The sequence below is a fragment of the Polypterus senegalus genome, chromosome 12 (genome assembly GCF_016835505.1).
Source record: "Polypterus senegalus isolate Bchr_013 chromosome 12, ASM1683550v1, whole genome shotgun sequence".
Taxonomy (NCBI): Eukaryota; Metazoa; Chordata; class Cladistia; order Polypteriformes; family Polypteridae; genus Polypterus; species Polypterus senegalus.
In genome coordinates this window covers 62,775,560-62,791,943 of record NC_053165.1, presented here as the reverse complement: position 1 = coordinate 62,791,943, position 16,384 = coordinate 62,775,560, and the positions used below count along the sequence as shown (strand labels likewise).

At 41.0% G+C, this 16,384-nt stretch overlaps 1 long non-coding RNA gene across 1 annotated transcript in view; it reads left to right on the top strand.

Annotated features, from left to right (window-relative positions):
* The first annotated feature begins 9,923 nt into the window (after positions 1 to 9,923).
* Positions 9,924 to 16,384, top strand: part of LOC120541063 — a 52,480-nt gene continuing 46,019 nt past the window's right edge. Inside the window, exon 1 of the long non-coding RNA XR_005635940.1 lies at positions 9,924 to 10,664. This is a non-coding gene — a long non-coding RNA (uncharacterized LOC120541063). The remainder of the gene's footprint in view (positions 10,665 to 16,384) is intronic.

Below are 16,384 nucleotides of genomic sequence, written 5' to 3'. Positions count from 1 at the left end.
GGCTCAAAAACTAATCAACACATCTTCATCTCATAACAGGCTTAAGTTCTGAGTTTGGTATTTTTCCGTGGAGTCGTTTTAGCTCCAGATTGTCCTCAAGAAACTGGGACACATAGACACACATTGAGACATCGATGTTTTCAGGATCAGGGGACCCTAAAACTTTGAGATCCATTGAAAACCAGAGATTGAAATTTTTTATGAATCCACAGTAAAGCTTTCTCTCCTCCCACACAGATGACAGGTTATGGTGGGTGAGGGGGCGCAAAGCAATAAATTATGGGGAATATAAACATGAAAATAAATCCCAGTCTGCAAGGATGTCCTTGACACATGACCTCTTACATGGTTGTCTCCATGCCATCTCTAAGCTATGACATGTTTCCAGTTCTCCATGGCCCCATTCTCTTTATACACGGCAGGTCAGGCCACACTGGCACCTGCTAGGTTGGCTGGTCAATATTTGCAGGCTGCTTCAATGGTGATCCGGTCTAAAAGTCTTCAGCAGCATGGCATTTGTCATGCCATTCCAAAACGGTCCTACACAGTTCTGACAAAACATGTATGTGGTTCTGGAGTGGACAGTGGATATTTATGCTCATTGAAACTTAAGATAACTTGTGCTGCATTATTTTTTATTTTAAATAATTTCTCTGAAACATAAAAGATTGTTAAGTGTTTGTAAAAATGGCAGACGCCAGGGGAGTTCACAAAGAAAATGGACTTGTTATAATGTCTGACAAATCCAGAAAAGTGTGAAGATAAGAGATTTTTTTAAGTTGAATATTTTGGCATCTAAATAGTGAAAATTTCACAGTGTAGTCCTACTAGAAAATAAGGAATATTGTGTTCAGCTCAGGAAGAACAGCATGACACACATGACTGACAGAAAACACTGTAAACTCCAAATTGCCCTTTAAAGCAGGTCACAAAGTCCATTCTTCACTAAAAGCTGAGCATCGGCACTCTCTGCCATTATACTTCCTAGAAAACAGCAACATAGGATGCCGGCTCCTGTCATGGACACATCTGGACAGGGAACACTTCAACCAAACTAGTCAACAGTCAAAAGATTGCACTGAGACAGACATTCGGCCCTTTTTTAGAAACATAAACCTGAAGGATTGTCTAATAACTTCTAGATTCCAGGCCCTCGAGAGCTCATGGCTTTGCATGAGTCATGAATAGTAGATTACAACAATCTCATCTTTGTTTTATGGAAAAATCAAGTCTTTCTGCAAACAAGGGGGCCCATTCTGTTCTAGCAGAAATATATATTACTGAATTACAGAGCGTGGAAATAAGAGATAATAGAAATAGTAACATGTGGATCGCAGAGGACGCCAAAGTACGTGCCATCATTAAAGTGGATGAAAATTCAGAACAGCAATAAGTGGGGGGTGTGGTAAGAAAAACATCCAAAGGAAGAAATAAACCACAGGCTGGAAGAATGGCTGAAAACAGAATAGTAGAAGACAGAAAGAATAATGTGAAAGAATGATACATAGCACTCTTTGGGCTGAACGAGAAGAAATGGCAACAAGAGGAAGTCATTAGCGCAAAAGCTGTAACATTAAGTTTAATTTTTCTTTTCTATAAATATTTTAATTTTAAGTATTTTGATTTAATTAATATTTCTTATCAGAATTAAATAAAGAAATTTCTAAACGTAAGAACAATATTACAAATTGAAAATAGAGGTAAAATAATGGGGTAGGTAATAGAAACCTGCTCTGTACCTCTGCTGTGTACATAACTGTACTGAGTAGATGAAATACAATACTGCATAGAACAACACCAAACAGACAACCTATCAAATGTCTGCACTCCAGTATGGAGCCTCGACTGGGCCGCTCCATCACACACAACTAATGCTGTTCATGCCAATCTACTTATTAGTGCAACTGACTGCTGCTGCTAGCAGTTTACTGTTAATCCCTAGTTAAAAGAAATCCCATGAGAAATCCAATATGAATATCCTATAGGGATTTGGAATGATTATAACAAGAATCACTTGATCCTTAGTGCCAAATCTTTAGTATTTTAGTGGTTCCAGATGTACCAGTAAAGCCTCTCCTAATGAGATAACCAATCATTAGTCACTTCTTATCTGACTAGCTACATCATTTAATACAGTGCCCTCCATGTCTCTCACACTATTAGTAAATCTATCTATCTCTCTGTCTATCTACCCATCAGTTGGACTGTCTGTCCTGTTTTACTCTTCACAGGAAGCAAACGCTTATGGCGAGGTCAGAATTAGGTTTTGTTAAAAGCGGTGTTCCTCAGGTATCAGTGCTGGGGCCACAACACTTCTTAATATACACAAATGATCTTGACAAGAATATGATCACTAAACTGGTTACATTTTCAGATGATGCCCAACTAGGTGGAAGGGCAAATCATGTAGTTTATAATCAGCAGAATTGTCACAGAGGAACTTGAACAGAAGACAGGCTTGGGCAGATTTGTGGCAGATGGAATTTAATGTCAATAAATGTAAAGTGTTAAATGTAGGAAGTAAAAATGTTACATTTGAACACACAATAGGAGGTCTGAAAATCAAAAGTACACCTTATGAGAAGGACCTACTTTAGTGGACTGGCCACTGTTTACATCCAGACACTGTACAGTTGTGGTTATGAAAGCTCATAGGGTGCTGCATTATGTAGCAGGATGTGTCGGGTACAAGTCAATACAGCTTAAGTTATATAACACACTAGTGAGGCCTCTTCTGGAGTACTGTGTTCAGGAGGTAGCAGCACTAGAGGACGTCCAGAGCAGAGTAACTAGGCTGATTCTGGGACTGACAGGGATGAGCTGTGAGGAGAGATTGAAGAAGCTGAAGCTTTTTAGTTTAAGCAAATAGAGATCAAGAGGCGATCGATGGGTTTAATTTGATGAAGAAAACTAATACACTATATTCCAGTTGTTACTCTAAAATAAATTCTGCAATAAGAACACAGGCACACGGCTGGAAACTTGATAAAGGCAGATTCTGCACAAATGTCAGAAAGTTTTTCTTCATGCAAAGAACCACAGAAACACGGGATTAATTACCAAGTAGTGTGGTGAAGAGTAAGACTTCAGGGACCTTCAAATCTTGACTTGATATTTACTGGACAATCTAGGTGAATAGGATAGATGAGCTTGTTGGGCTGAATGGCTGTTCTTGGCTCGATTTTCTACTGTTCTAATGTTCCATTCTTAGACTTTAAGACTCAGAAGAAGAAATGTAAACTTGTTCCAAACTGCAAATCTAACGCCATGTTACCTAGTCTCAGGGCTTAAGGATTACACCCCAAAACATCACAGTGTCATTTGTGGACAAATTGAAAAGTCAGGCACATCAGTTTGAACAGAAACAGAATTTGACGATTCCAAGGCAAACTAAAAAAGATTTCTCCTTGGCAGCCCTTGTCTTTATTTCTAGTATACACTATCCATCAATCATAAAATGCCTTTCACGTCCATCTATCTATGATATAGTGACTTATCCATCTGTCTGTCTGTCTGTCTGTCTTCCTGGTTATTTACCTGACATTGAGAAGAAACTACACATAAGCAGACTATTGCATGAACTTAAAAACAAAACATTTACATACAAACCAGATGGCAGCATGTCCATTTGCTTGCTGAACAGACATGCTCCCTAGTAACAATGGTTGACAAATAAGTCCTAGATGTGTCTCAGCAATGTCAACATTCCACAGTTCTGTTGGGTCGCAAACGGCTAAAAGATCATGTGGGTAAAGATGAAGTACGCTGAACATCTTTTAAGTCACAGGCACAACAGCGCTAGAACAAGTACTTAGTGGCAGTCACATTCAAAACTAAATACTTTCTGTGCCATGTCCTGGTTTGCTCATTGTGAAGCGGTACTTTATAGTGTCTTTTTGTGTTCTGTGATTAGTTTTCTGTGTCTTGTGTTGATGGGATAGGCTCCAGTCACCCAAGATTATTAGGAGAGCTCAGGGACTTAATGGATAGACCAAGCTGAATACTGTACTACTAAGCCAAAATCCTCCACCTGTTAACATTTCAAAGCCCAGTAAATCAACTCAGAGGGCCCATCAGTGTCACCTAGCATTCCACTGATGAAATTAATGACTTGGTGAAGGGTTTGTGATAAATGACACTGTTCCTTTTGCATGTTTGCTGGTGGTGCACATGGATGTCCTTTCAGTTCTCAGCTGGGTGGCTGTCCTCATACTCAGTTTTATCCCTATCAGCCTGTGCTTAGATTAGTTTGTGAGAGCCGCTGATTTTGTGATCAGATTACACTTCAGTTCCCTATGATGCTGAATTGGCGCCAACAGTTAAAATAGTAAGATCACATTTTTAAATTTTACATTTTACTTTCCAGGAAATCATTTAATTCCTTATTGAGATATATTTGAAAAGATGAACCTTTCAAGTGAAGCACTAATAATACTTTAAAGCTGATAAATTAAAAAGCAGATAATGAACAATAGTAAATTTACCCTCAAGGATGCAAGGCTTGTGATCCCATATTTTCCAGCACATTTGACATTCACAATTCCAGCTTTTTCTTGTAATTCTCTGAGGATGTTCATGAACAAAGTATCCCTGTGTTTTGCATCTAAAAATCAGATAATAATCTACTGAGAAAGAGTGTCCCCAAGAGCAAAAAAATGTACTTGGACATGAGTACCAAGTGTATTGAATTGTGAGCTATGAAAAATAAATGTTTTTTAATTTTATCGAATTTTATGGAGCTCATTAAAGCCAATGGGATAGCTGTAGTCATTGTTTAGTGAACATTGGCTTTGAACACAATCATGAGCAATCACTCTTTGACTGAGGCAATTACTAATAAAGTGCTATGATATTTTTATTAAACTACATGATGCTTTTCTGGTCTTAACTGCAACTGGTGCCACAGCTCTGGGCAAACACGGCATCTTAGCTGCTCATTCTTTCCGAGACAGCAGGTACACCAGGACTCAAATTTGGGTCCTTAGACATGAAGAGCAGCTTGGAGGCTCCAAGCAGAGCAGAACAGCTGAGCCATGTGTGCTTTGGATGCGTCATTCTCCTTAATGGACGTTATCATCACTTCCAATCGATTGGCTGCTCCTGAGTCTACCAGATGTTTATCAGGGTTTTAATGAGTGAAAAGAATGATAAACCAATTGATGTGATATCCACCATGTGCAACTTCATTTAATACACAAGTGTAATAGATGCTTTAGTAAAAAAATCAAAAGCTAAAATGCACTATTCCCTAGGAATACATTGCTTCTTAAATATACTGCCTTTTCAAGGGTAGGTACGGTTACTGCACTTACTTTTCAAACTCCAAGAGGAATAATGGAATTGCAGAGAATGGGTAAAAAGGCTCATCCAGGTGATGACGAGGACAGACAGCTTTAGGTGCGGCTCATTTTTAAGGCCCACATCTTTGCCAGCCTAGTCAGCTGGCAACACCACTAGGGGTCTTACAACCAGCCTAGATGAAGACATTTGTGGCTGCCAGTCAGTGGGTAATCCAAGATGCCAGTGTCTTTCCTACACAGGTGATGAGGAGGCCTCCTGAAATCACAATGAAAAAGCCACAGTCAAGCAGAATGAAGTCTAATAGGTCTGGAAAAATGAAAACTGTCTTAATTATTTTAACCAAACTTTCATTATGTGTCTTTGAAAAGATGAATCTTGGCTTTTCTCCAAGATTAATAGCATATTTTTTTAATCACAGAGAGGACAATAAGCCTCCAGTAACTAAATCACTAGAGTCCAGGACTTAATCTGACAGGCTACAATCCTTCTTAAAAACAGAAGATCCGGAAAAATGGAGATGAAAGCAAAAACTCTGGGCCTGTAGGTTCTGATCTCTCAAAGGAGCATAAACAGGACCTTACAACACGGACTAGTTCATTCTGGTGATCCAGAAAATGTGCTATATACTATGGGAAATGCCTGCAAAGATAAAGTGGCCTCACAGCTGTGGGAGCCTGGGTTCTACTCCCCGCCTGGACACATTTTACATGCAGTTTACATTTTCTGCCTATGGCCACTTGTACTTCCTCTAGGTTTCTTTCCACAATCTGAAGATATGCAGGTCAGTTTAACTCTACCTTGGCACCGTGTCAGTGTGCTCCATAGTGGAGGGGTACCCCATCCAAAGTTGGTTGCCAAATTGTGCTAATGCTGTGGCTTCTGAGGGTCTTCTAATGCAAATAGAAGCTTGGAAAATAATCAGCTAGTCACGTGCAATAAACGTTAATACCTGGCACCATGTCCAGGGTTGTTTCCTGCCTTGCACACAATGCTATTGGCATGGGCTCAAGCTCCTTGAGATTCTGAATTAGATTAAACAGGTTTGGTGATATCATTGTTTGTCACATTAAAAATTACTAGTACTGTCACATGTACCAAGTACAGCGAAATTGTAATTTGCACTTCTTAACAGCATGTGACTGCACTCTCCAGTGCCATGATAAACAAGACTGCATTACAATAAAAAACTACATTTTATTTATATTAGCTGAAACTTCTAGAGAGATCACTGCACAGCCTCAGTAGAAGTAGCATTGTAATCAACACAGTGTTTTACTGAGCTGCTGAAGAACCCTTTCAACAAGTAGAAGGGAGGCTTGTAGCATTCACATGTTTGTAGCATCCTTACTGTGCAATTTTCATGTGCTAATCACCATGCAGCACATTGCCACTCTCCAGGGTGACATATTCATATGAAAAACCAAGTTGGCATCTTATCAAAGACTGGATCCTAGCTTGCACTTTGATGCTACCTGGAGAGGCTCCAGCTGCTTGGGACACTCCAATGGTATAAACAGTTTAAGAAAATTGCTGGATGGGTAAAGCTGGAGTACAAATTGTTTAATCAAACTTACATAAACCTGAAATCCTAACCTGTGAAAGTCGGGTGAGACAACAAAGTAGGGGAAGCATGGATTGGATGGTACTGGCATTCTACTGACATTAAATTTCTGCCCTAAAAGATGAGGTCACATCTATTTGACTTTTCAGCAAGGTTTGTCCATTTCCAAAAAAGGCTAATAAATCTATGAGATTTACTAAATAAGCGGCAAACGTGTCATATAATGGGATGGTACGCCAACTCATCTAGGGCCAGTTCTTTCTTATACCTCCTTAAACCTTCAATAAGAACACAGGGACATGGTAAAAGGCTTGTTAAAGGCAGATTTTACACAAATATTAGACTTTTTTTCGTTCAAAAAATAATAGACACTTTGAATAAATTACCAAGTAATGTTGTAGACATTATGACTTTAGAGACCATCATATCTCGACTAAGTCATTTTGGAGAATTGGGGAGAATAGACTGGATGAGCTTGTTGGGCTGAATGGCCTGTTCTCATCACAAATGTTTGAATAGTTTAGCATTCTAATAAGGAAGAGGTAAAGTGGCTGGGGTAAACCAGAAGAACACATCAGAACTTCCTACTTTGCACACACTGAGGCCTCCTAGTGGCCAACAGGCATGCCTGTTACAACAAGCTACATGAATGAGAAGGCAGGTATAGTCAAAAGAACCCAAATGATGAGCCCTCTGTTTGTTTGCTCACTTAACTTGACCTTTTATGGTACAAAGTATTCTCCTGGGCACAATGTCCTCTATGTAGACCATATACTGTACAGAAAATAGAATAAGGATCTATATTTTCAACACAGTTCTTCAAGAAATCCCAGGGCTTCACATGGAATTTTGTTAAGAGGAGATCTGGCAAAAAAAAAAAAAAAACAAGTTTTTTTTCTTGAAATGAAGAACCACAGACATATAGAAAAAATTATCAGTGTATAAGAAAGTAGTATTCTGATATGTGATTTCTTCTTAGGTTCACATCTCTCTGCTCACAAATGCCAAATGTTATATGTACTGGACTGACTGTTCTCATCTAATTGATAAAATCATCCAGAAAACATTTGGCAGTTTATTCAAATGTAAAAAATTATTTAAGACATTTCTCAAAGTAGTATTTATAAGTCTTTGATAGTTACAACGGCAAACATCAGAACCCAATTTGATAACAAATACAACGGTGAGATGGGCTGCAAGTACAGGAAAATCAAAACTTTAGCTGACAAGATGAAGGGACAAAAAATCTCAAGGGGTTAAAGGTCAAGAAAACAAAACAGCCAGCCCCCTCCCTATAATAAATCGAAGATTTGATTGAGCCTGTCTCATCAGCTGTTGTAGCACACACAGGCACACTTCATTTCAAGACATGATGAATGGTGTGGCCAGTGCAGTTTATATCCATAGGTGTAGTTCTGTGTCCACATAGACACTTAGCTTGAGCACATGTTGAGATTGAGATCATAGTCTTCTGCCCTGGTCACAAGATAAGAAGTCCATATCCACAGCTTTCCTCACAATGGCCTCTGGGCCAAATGGACTCAAGGTTCCTGCCAAACCACTTAAAACAGTTGCCAAAAACTTTTTTTAGATGGCTTTACATTAGTTGTATTTACTTAAAAGAAAACATCCAGATACTAATTTCTCTCATGGCCAATACATCCTCAAACATGGACTGAAAACTATTGTTGGAGCCACCATAATAACTTTACCTTTGAACCAATGTGCCTGTCTGGGCAAAATGAAACTAAATTAGTGACATGTCAATCCACCCGAGGATAAGCATGTCTGGTCTAAACCAGTACTTGTGTTGGAGACCAACCAGGAAAGCTTGGGTGCTGCTGAAAGAGGTGTTGGCAAGGCCAGCTGGGGGAACTTACTCTGGGGTCTGTGTGTGAATCCCAATGCCACAGTGCAGTGATGGGGACAGGGCGCTTTAAGAATTGGTGTAAATCCTTCATGTCAGACATAAAACCGAGGTCCTAACTCTCTATGGTTATAAAAGAGCCCTGGGCATCTTTCTTAAACATTAGGGTATCCCCCTAGTGTCCTGGCTAAATTGCCTTCTACAGCCTAGTCATTCTGGCACCCAGTCATCTTCAGTCCCTTATTGGTTAACTACATCTCTCACCCCTTCACCACAAAGCAAATAATGTGTGGTGAAGTTACTGGCGCAAAATGACTGCTTTTGCATCACCCAATTGGATGCCACACATTGCTGGTGGTTGAAGTTGCTCCCCAATGCTATATACATACAATTAATTATTTATTCTTATGTTAAAATTCTATTGAACATGAATGATGTACTCTGAAAATGTCTGAACACCCAGACACATACAGTCTAGTCATGGGGTGACCCCAGGCACTCACAGATAGGTTGAACACATGATGACCTACCATATTACAGTATACGCCTACACACGCACACAATAAGATAGTATGGGCACTGTGCTCAGAACCTATAAGTAAAGTGCAGTATCTACACACACACTTCGGTTTAGATATCCATTGCAAAACTAGTCTATAACCATTTTATTAAAAATGATATTAATATTTATAAATTATCATTTAAATATTAAGACTGTTGAATATGTTACTGTCACTTTGCATTGTTTGATATCATCCCTATAATGTGTTTTATAATTTGCAGATTGTTACACGGCATGTTTTCGCTTTAGGTAGACTTAGACTGAGCGTTCTGCCCTGAAAGCAATTAAGCCTCAGAACTGTCATCTACTTCAACTTCAGATGGACACATGACGGCCAGTGTGAACAGACTAACACGTCTCAATCCAAACACGCACACACACACGTAGACTGCGCACGTGATGAGCCGTGTGGCCAGTGCTGTATCCATGGATAACGGAGGATGCGCGTGCCCGCACTTCCACTTCTGCGACAGGCGCTTTCAGCACAGCTGTGTACCCAAGCTTGAGTACACGCCATGCTCCTTTAAAAGCTGTAGGCAGCTTGTTCTTCATATAGACATGCCCGCCCCCCACCCTCCCCAGCACACCCTCGGCTGAGCGCATGCTGTGTCCCTTTAAATACTGTAGGCAGTGCTGTAGGCTCGTGTGCGACGAGTCCCGATCCGCCGCCGTACGGAGAGCTCGCTGCGGGTCCATCAGTCAGCCGCGCTGAGACGGAGCAAGCGAGTGAGCCGCAGCTTTTTTTGGGCTCAGACACCGCACATCAGCGGGCTGCACGAGCTGCCACATCTGACCACTGGGTGATTTTTTTTCGTACACTCAGCACCTGCTGGGACAGATGAGAGAATAAAAAGGACATTTTGTACTCCACGGATTTTCCCACATATTCTGTTCTTTTCCCTTTGCTTCTTCTTATTGATTGGGAGCCTCTCTGCAATCCCCTGCAGCTTAAATCTTCAAATACAGTGGATCGTGTCATAAAGAAGACATGGTCATCTTTGTAGTTTTTTTTTCCTCTTCCTTCTTTTCTGTCTCATTTTAAAAACTGAAGAAGACGAATGGAAGAGGAGCAACATTTAACGTGGAAAGGATGGGAATGGGGAACCGAGGAAGGAATAACCACTCCAACTGGCGAATCTTCGTTTCGTGAAGGAGACTTCCAGATTGGACCCAAATAAAGCAAGTCGATCACTAGACAGAAGAGAAGAATGCCGGCTGCCAAAGAAAAGATCTCTGCGTTGCCCTCCTTCTCCCGCAGCTTAGCACGCGACGAAATGCACACCGGCGCGTGAGGTGGGAGGCAGCCCCTCGGCATCTGTCTGGGGGCTCCAAGCTGGGGAGCACCTGCGCTTGTCACCACCCCCACCTCTCAGGTGAGCACAATGGAACTTGAGGCTGAGTGTAAGTGTGTCGCGATGAGTCGGGCGAGTGACCAATGTGTCTCCATACTTCTGTCCCCCCAGCCTGCGGGGCGTGTGGTGCAAGTGCTGGTCCATGCAAGTGCACACAAAAAAAGCATTGGGGGAGTCATCACTATACCGCAGTGGTTAAACCCGCCTAAGTGTGGCCAGATCGACTGGCGGGTCCGTGCAGGGACACCGCCGTCGTCACTTGGGCTAGCAGCGCCAGTGTAGCAGACACGTGGACACCGGGATCGCGAAACAGCAGCAGTGGAAATGTCACGGGCATCATCCTTACCATCTTCATTTCATTCATATCAGAAACCTCGGTACTGAGATGTAGTTGAAGTCAAAGTACTGTACTATATCTAGATATGGAGTAACTAACATCTCTGTCGACCTATTATATAGTGCCACTCTAACTATATAACTAATATATTTTTCCAAGCTATCTTTCTCTCCATTAGAGACATCAACAGGGATTTATAGGTGCAAACCAAAAATAGAAAAATTCAGCTTATTTTTACTGTTGGCGGCAGTGCTTCTGTATGACGAGGATAGTGAATGTCGGTATCTTTAGTATGAAGTCTGGCAAAATAGAATTATAAAACATTCGTGACATTATTGCTTTCTTATCCGACCGACAAGAGGCGGCTTTCTGACAGATGGACCGCGACACGTGCACGCCGTTGCCTCGCTTCCCCTGGATCAATATTATTATAATCATTAAAAGCGCTGGAGACTTCATTGCGCTCTGCAGTGTAAAGGGCACAGAAGCACTTGGCGTGTCATCATCATCATCATTATCATCATCAGAAGCAGCACCAGTCATTTAGAATCGAGGAAATATTTGGCTTCTCCATGGCGGCCGCGTTCCTGCCCACCCAATCCTGTGTGATTCGTAGGTGTCGGTGGAGGTCCTTCTTCTGAGGCCCCATCTAATGAGTGCATGTGTTCCACCGAGTGAGAGAGACGCAATGGCTGTTGAAGACGAGCTTGTTAATTTCCACCGACTGTCTGTTCACACTCTGTCTGCCCGACACTTTAGGTGATAAAAGGATATTTCATCAGGCTCTGACAAATTAAAAACCCTGGCACATAAATAAAGCACCTCTCTGATTTAATTAACCTGTACTCACGGTGACACGCTAATTGTCAAAGGAACGAACGCAGTCCCCACTTTTTACCGAAATGCTACTCTTTTCTGCTGATTCAGTTATTCCCTTTCCTCCCACATTTTAAAGACTTCTGCCTTCCATAAAGTGGCTGCTTTAAATTGCCCCGGTACAACTGTGAGAAGTACAAGTCTTGTGATGAAGGAATTATTGAGGGATTATGCATGAATGATTGACCAGAGGCACACAAATGAGCAATTTTTAAACTAGTTAAGTTGTGCGCTGTATAACAAAGATTTGGCAGAAGCTGTGAACCCAAGGTGGTCGAGTCTTAATGTCCTGCCAACAGTAAAGTGCATATTTTGTTTCCGTTTCCCCCGTATTCTCCCAAATATTACTTTATTTAACCCTGAACAAAATAAAAAATGTACAGTAAACTGACGCCATTTATAAATTAAAAATAAGAAAATGGCACAAGTGTAATTATGTAAGAGCTGTATATTATAGACTGCATACTAATAAGTATGTTAATGGTATAATAAAATTGACAACCGATGAACACCAGCCCACGCCCCGACACACCCCGTCAGAATCCCCATTTGGACTGACGCAGACACGGGAACACTGTGCAAACCCACTTCGGCAACAGCCGGCCGCTGGATGGCGGATCCAAAAGTCAGCAGCACTAACCACTGTGCCTCCGTGCGCTTAAATCGACCATCAGACGGACCTGAATTTCAACGGCGCCTCCTGCAGGACCGCGTCCAGACATTTCCCCCAAAACTTACACAATGCATAAATGAATGGACGGAAAGAATGTTGTGTTGCTGTTTTCAGCAAAATCGGAGAATTCTTGATTTTAACCATCATTGCGTGTTCATATATTTCAGTAACATCTATAAATCTAATAAATAATTGTGTACTGAAGACAGAAATTAATTCTTATTGTCTTCTTTAAACGGCATCTTTCAATATTTTGAACTCTATCACAAAGAGACTTCCAGCACTGCCCCGAAATGCGATGGTATGAACCTTCTGCACTGAATTTGACTATAGGTTGAGAGTTAGATAGCTGGAATAAGTTAATCAATTCAGTGTATATATCGCCTTTTACAGTCAGCGCTATCATTCCAAGTAAACAAATAGGAAAGGAGCGCAGAGGAACTTGAAATTAGTGGCAATCATCTTTAAAACTCAAACGTAATTAGTCTTAACATTATATAATGTATGTTATGGTGCGTCATTAAACCTAAAACTTTGAATCTGAACCTGTGATATATGATTTGAGAAGTAATCGAGAAAAATAAAGTAATTAAAGTTTCACCTGCATTCCGTTTTCTGCGACTAGCCGTATTCATAGCAGGCACTACGTGGCCAAGCACTACAGAACGGAAAGTCCAGACGAAAATTAATTTAGAAAATGGATCTCCGGTCATTTTTTTCCCACTTGGCTTTGTACTTAATGTTTGCTTTTTATAATCAGAATCAACGGAATGAATTCGAAATAACGAGATACATCAAAAATTGAGCAGCTGGAACTGACAAAACGTCGACGCTGTTATTTCCAGTTGTTTTAGAAGTCGGTTAGCCGTTGAAATTAACCCCGCACACTGGGCTTCCAGGCTCTGTGCTGAGGAGAAAAATCATTGATTTGAAACAAGAAAACTGCTTCACTGACCCGCGCCTGATCCATGTGCGTGTACTCTACATGTTCTCCCCGGCATCAGCGGTCTTTCCTTCCACGTCACCAGTGACGTGTTGTTAAGGTTGACTGGCAATTCTAAACTGTTCGTGTTGCTAGTGTGGTCACTATAATGGACCTGCGGCCTCTTCAGGGCGGCACACATTTAAGCCCCCATGCGAAGCTAAACTCAGTTTAAGCCGGTTTGAATAGATATGTATTAAATAACAAAGTTTAATGAATTAACGAAATGTAAGGTCTTTTGGGTATGCGAAGGACAACTCTACCTTATAAATACTTCATGGAATATTAGTGTTTCTTAATAGAATCTGATTTCGATTTTCAAGCGGCAACGAGACAACTACTTAGATTTCGGGGTCTGATGCGATCGCGTGTACAGTTTGAGAGCGCGTGAGTGCGAAGTTAGCCTCTACGTGAAGATGGAGATGCCTGGGGAGATGGAGCCCATCCAAGAGGACGATGGCGTACCTTGTGACCACAAGCGGATCACACTAACAGGACACGTCTGTCCCTGAACATGTTTTGAACAAACGCCTCGTATGTTTGGCGCTAACCCATGCACGTTAGCTCCGTGCAGTAGCTATGTTCTCGCACTTCAATTACTTTACTTACGGCATCATACTTGTTTGACTTGCATGCTGTAAGGTTATTATTGTCAACGAATTACTGTTATGTATTTAGAAAAAAAATGTTGCTGGGCAACACAGAATGTAAATTGAGATTGCTACCAGCAGGCCAGAAGTGTACTGTTCAAGGACGTGTGGCCTCATTTTCTAAACACTCGGTCCTTCATATACCTTTGGAGTCTTTTCTTCAGTATAGCATTTTGACTGCAGAATAAAAACAACACTAATGTAGTAGTTATTTCAATAATCGGGGTCAGCGGAGGATTTAGGTTTGTATTAATTAAAGTTGTAATCCTTCATCCATTACCTAACTGGTTTAAATCACTTTGGGTTCAGGGTGACTGGACCTGCGGACACAGAATAGCTTCATCTTCCACGACTGCCATACATGCTGAATTACGATTTAAAGACATTCAGTCGTAGACCCACCAATGACTGAAAGGCTATCAGTTTGTCAGTAATACTGGCCATGCAGACTATTGGTCCATTAAGGGATGAACTCATCAGCGCATCTCTGATCAGAGCAGGTTGGTACTCTGTGGGCAGAGCTGTATAGTTGGCTTGGGGTCTTCCTTTCACGAATGCATTGCTCATCAATTGTTCTTGTGGTGTATAGAAATAAAGCGTCAATCAATCTGATTTTTGACTGGAGTTACTAGTTGTACCCGTGAAGAAATTACTTTGGACCTTTCTGTAAGAACTGTGTCCTGTTTGTGAAAGTCTAGTCTGATCAATTACTCCATGAGCCTGAGTGCGCTTAACGTCTCTCAGGTCGTTCATATTTCGTTTATTAAGGGGGTCCAGGAAGCAGTTGACCAGTTTTACGGAGCCGGGATGTGGGGGTGTCAGCAAGGCCAACTGACAGATCTCAACACAGGAAAAGCCGACTGGTGTCGTTGACAGCTACTTCACACAGTGACGACGATTGCATGACTTGGACGAGCAAGTTAGCTTGGTGGCAGCGGGAGCTAGTGTATTGTGACAGTAAAGTGCACATTAATGATCAAACTGGTCGTGATCCACAGGATGCTAACATGGATGGTGATTGGTCAAATGACTGTAAATTCTCTAGTGACGGGATTTCCAGTCTACAAATCTACAAAATAATTGAGATATGAAATAATAAAGTTCGTTGGATCAAAAAATGGGCTGTGCTTTTGAGTCTCGTTTAGTTCAATTCAGCGGGTTTGAGAAAGATATTTTAAAACGCAACTGTGTCAAATTCGAAAGGCTTACCAACTTCTTTAATTCAGTTACATCGAATGTTTGCGTGTTTAATTAACCAGCCAAATCGTCAATGTAACAATTCATTGTGGTCCAGCATTACAAAATAAATATTTGTGTTTTAGACTGCAGCTGGCTGTGAGGCACTGTTCAGAACTTAGGGCTTACACGATTTACATGAGGTCTTTTCAAAGTTTCATGCAGCAGTTGGAAAGTAAGTGCATTTAAATGCAGAGTTTGTTGCTGCTTAACAAAGAACAAGACCAGGACGTACCTTGAGATCAAAACAATTTTGCATTTTTTTTTTTTACAGCTGTAGACATTTCTAGCAGCCAAAGTTCTAAAAACCAAACAAGCGCACTGAATTTTTTGGTCTCCTTGGATTATTCAGCAGCACATCTTGTTCACTAAAGGCTGACACATTCAATCGATTAGCGCTTTCATCCTTTCCTTTTGTATCTCTGTTCACAGTCTTGTCATTGTGTAACTGCACTTGTGGTACTCAGTGGATTGTAGTATATGCCCAGTGCAGCACTGGCATCTTTTTCTGTGTACGTGCCATCTCCCCAGTGATACTGCCTGTATTTTTATATTTTACTAGGCATTTTACCAAACACATTGCTGGACATCACTGCATGGTCACCATGTCACACCATTCAAGCAGCATAGTCGTATTTTAAAATCTGGGATCACCCATAGCTCTGGAGTCTCTTTGACACAAAGTGATCATTCTTTAAGTCTATTAGCTTACCCAAAATACCAAGCCTTAATTCAAAATTTGCACTTTGGCCAATAAGCAATTCACTGTTGGCTGATTGTCAGGGTCTATAGTCTCTGAACATGAGTAAGTGTTTCCTTAGCAACTGAAAAATGTTGACCAGCATATTCGAAATGTGCTCCTATGACCTCAACAAAAAAAAATGAAATGAAATTATTGATTAAAGAGGAGCCATAGACATGGACAGCTAATCAAATATGGTTTAATCATTCCCTCTGATGTACTCAGAATGAAACATTGCACTCTGC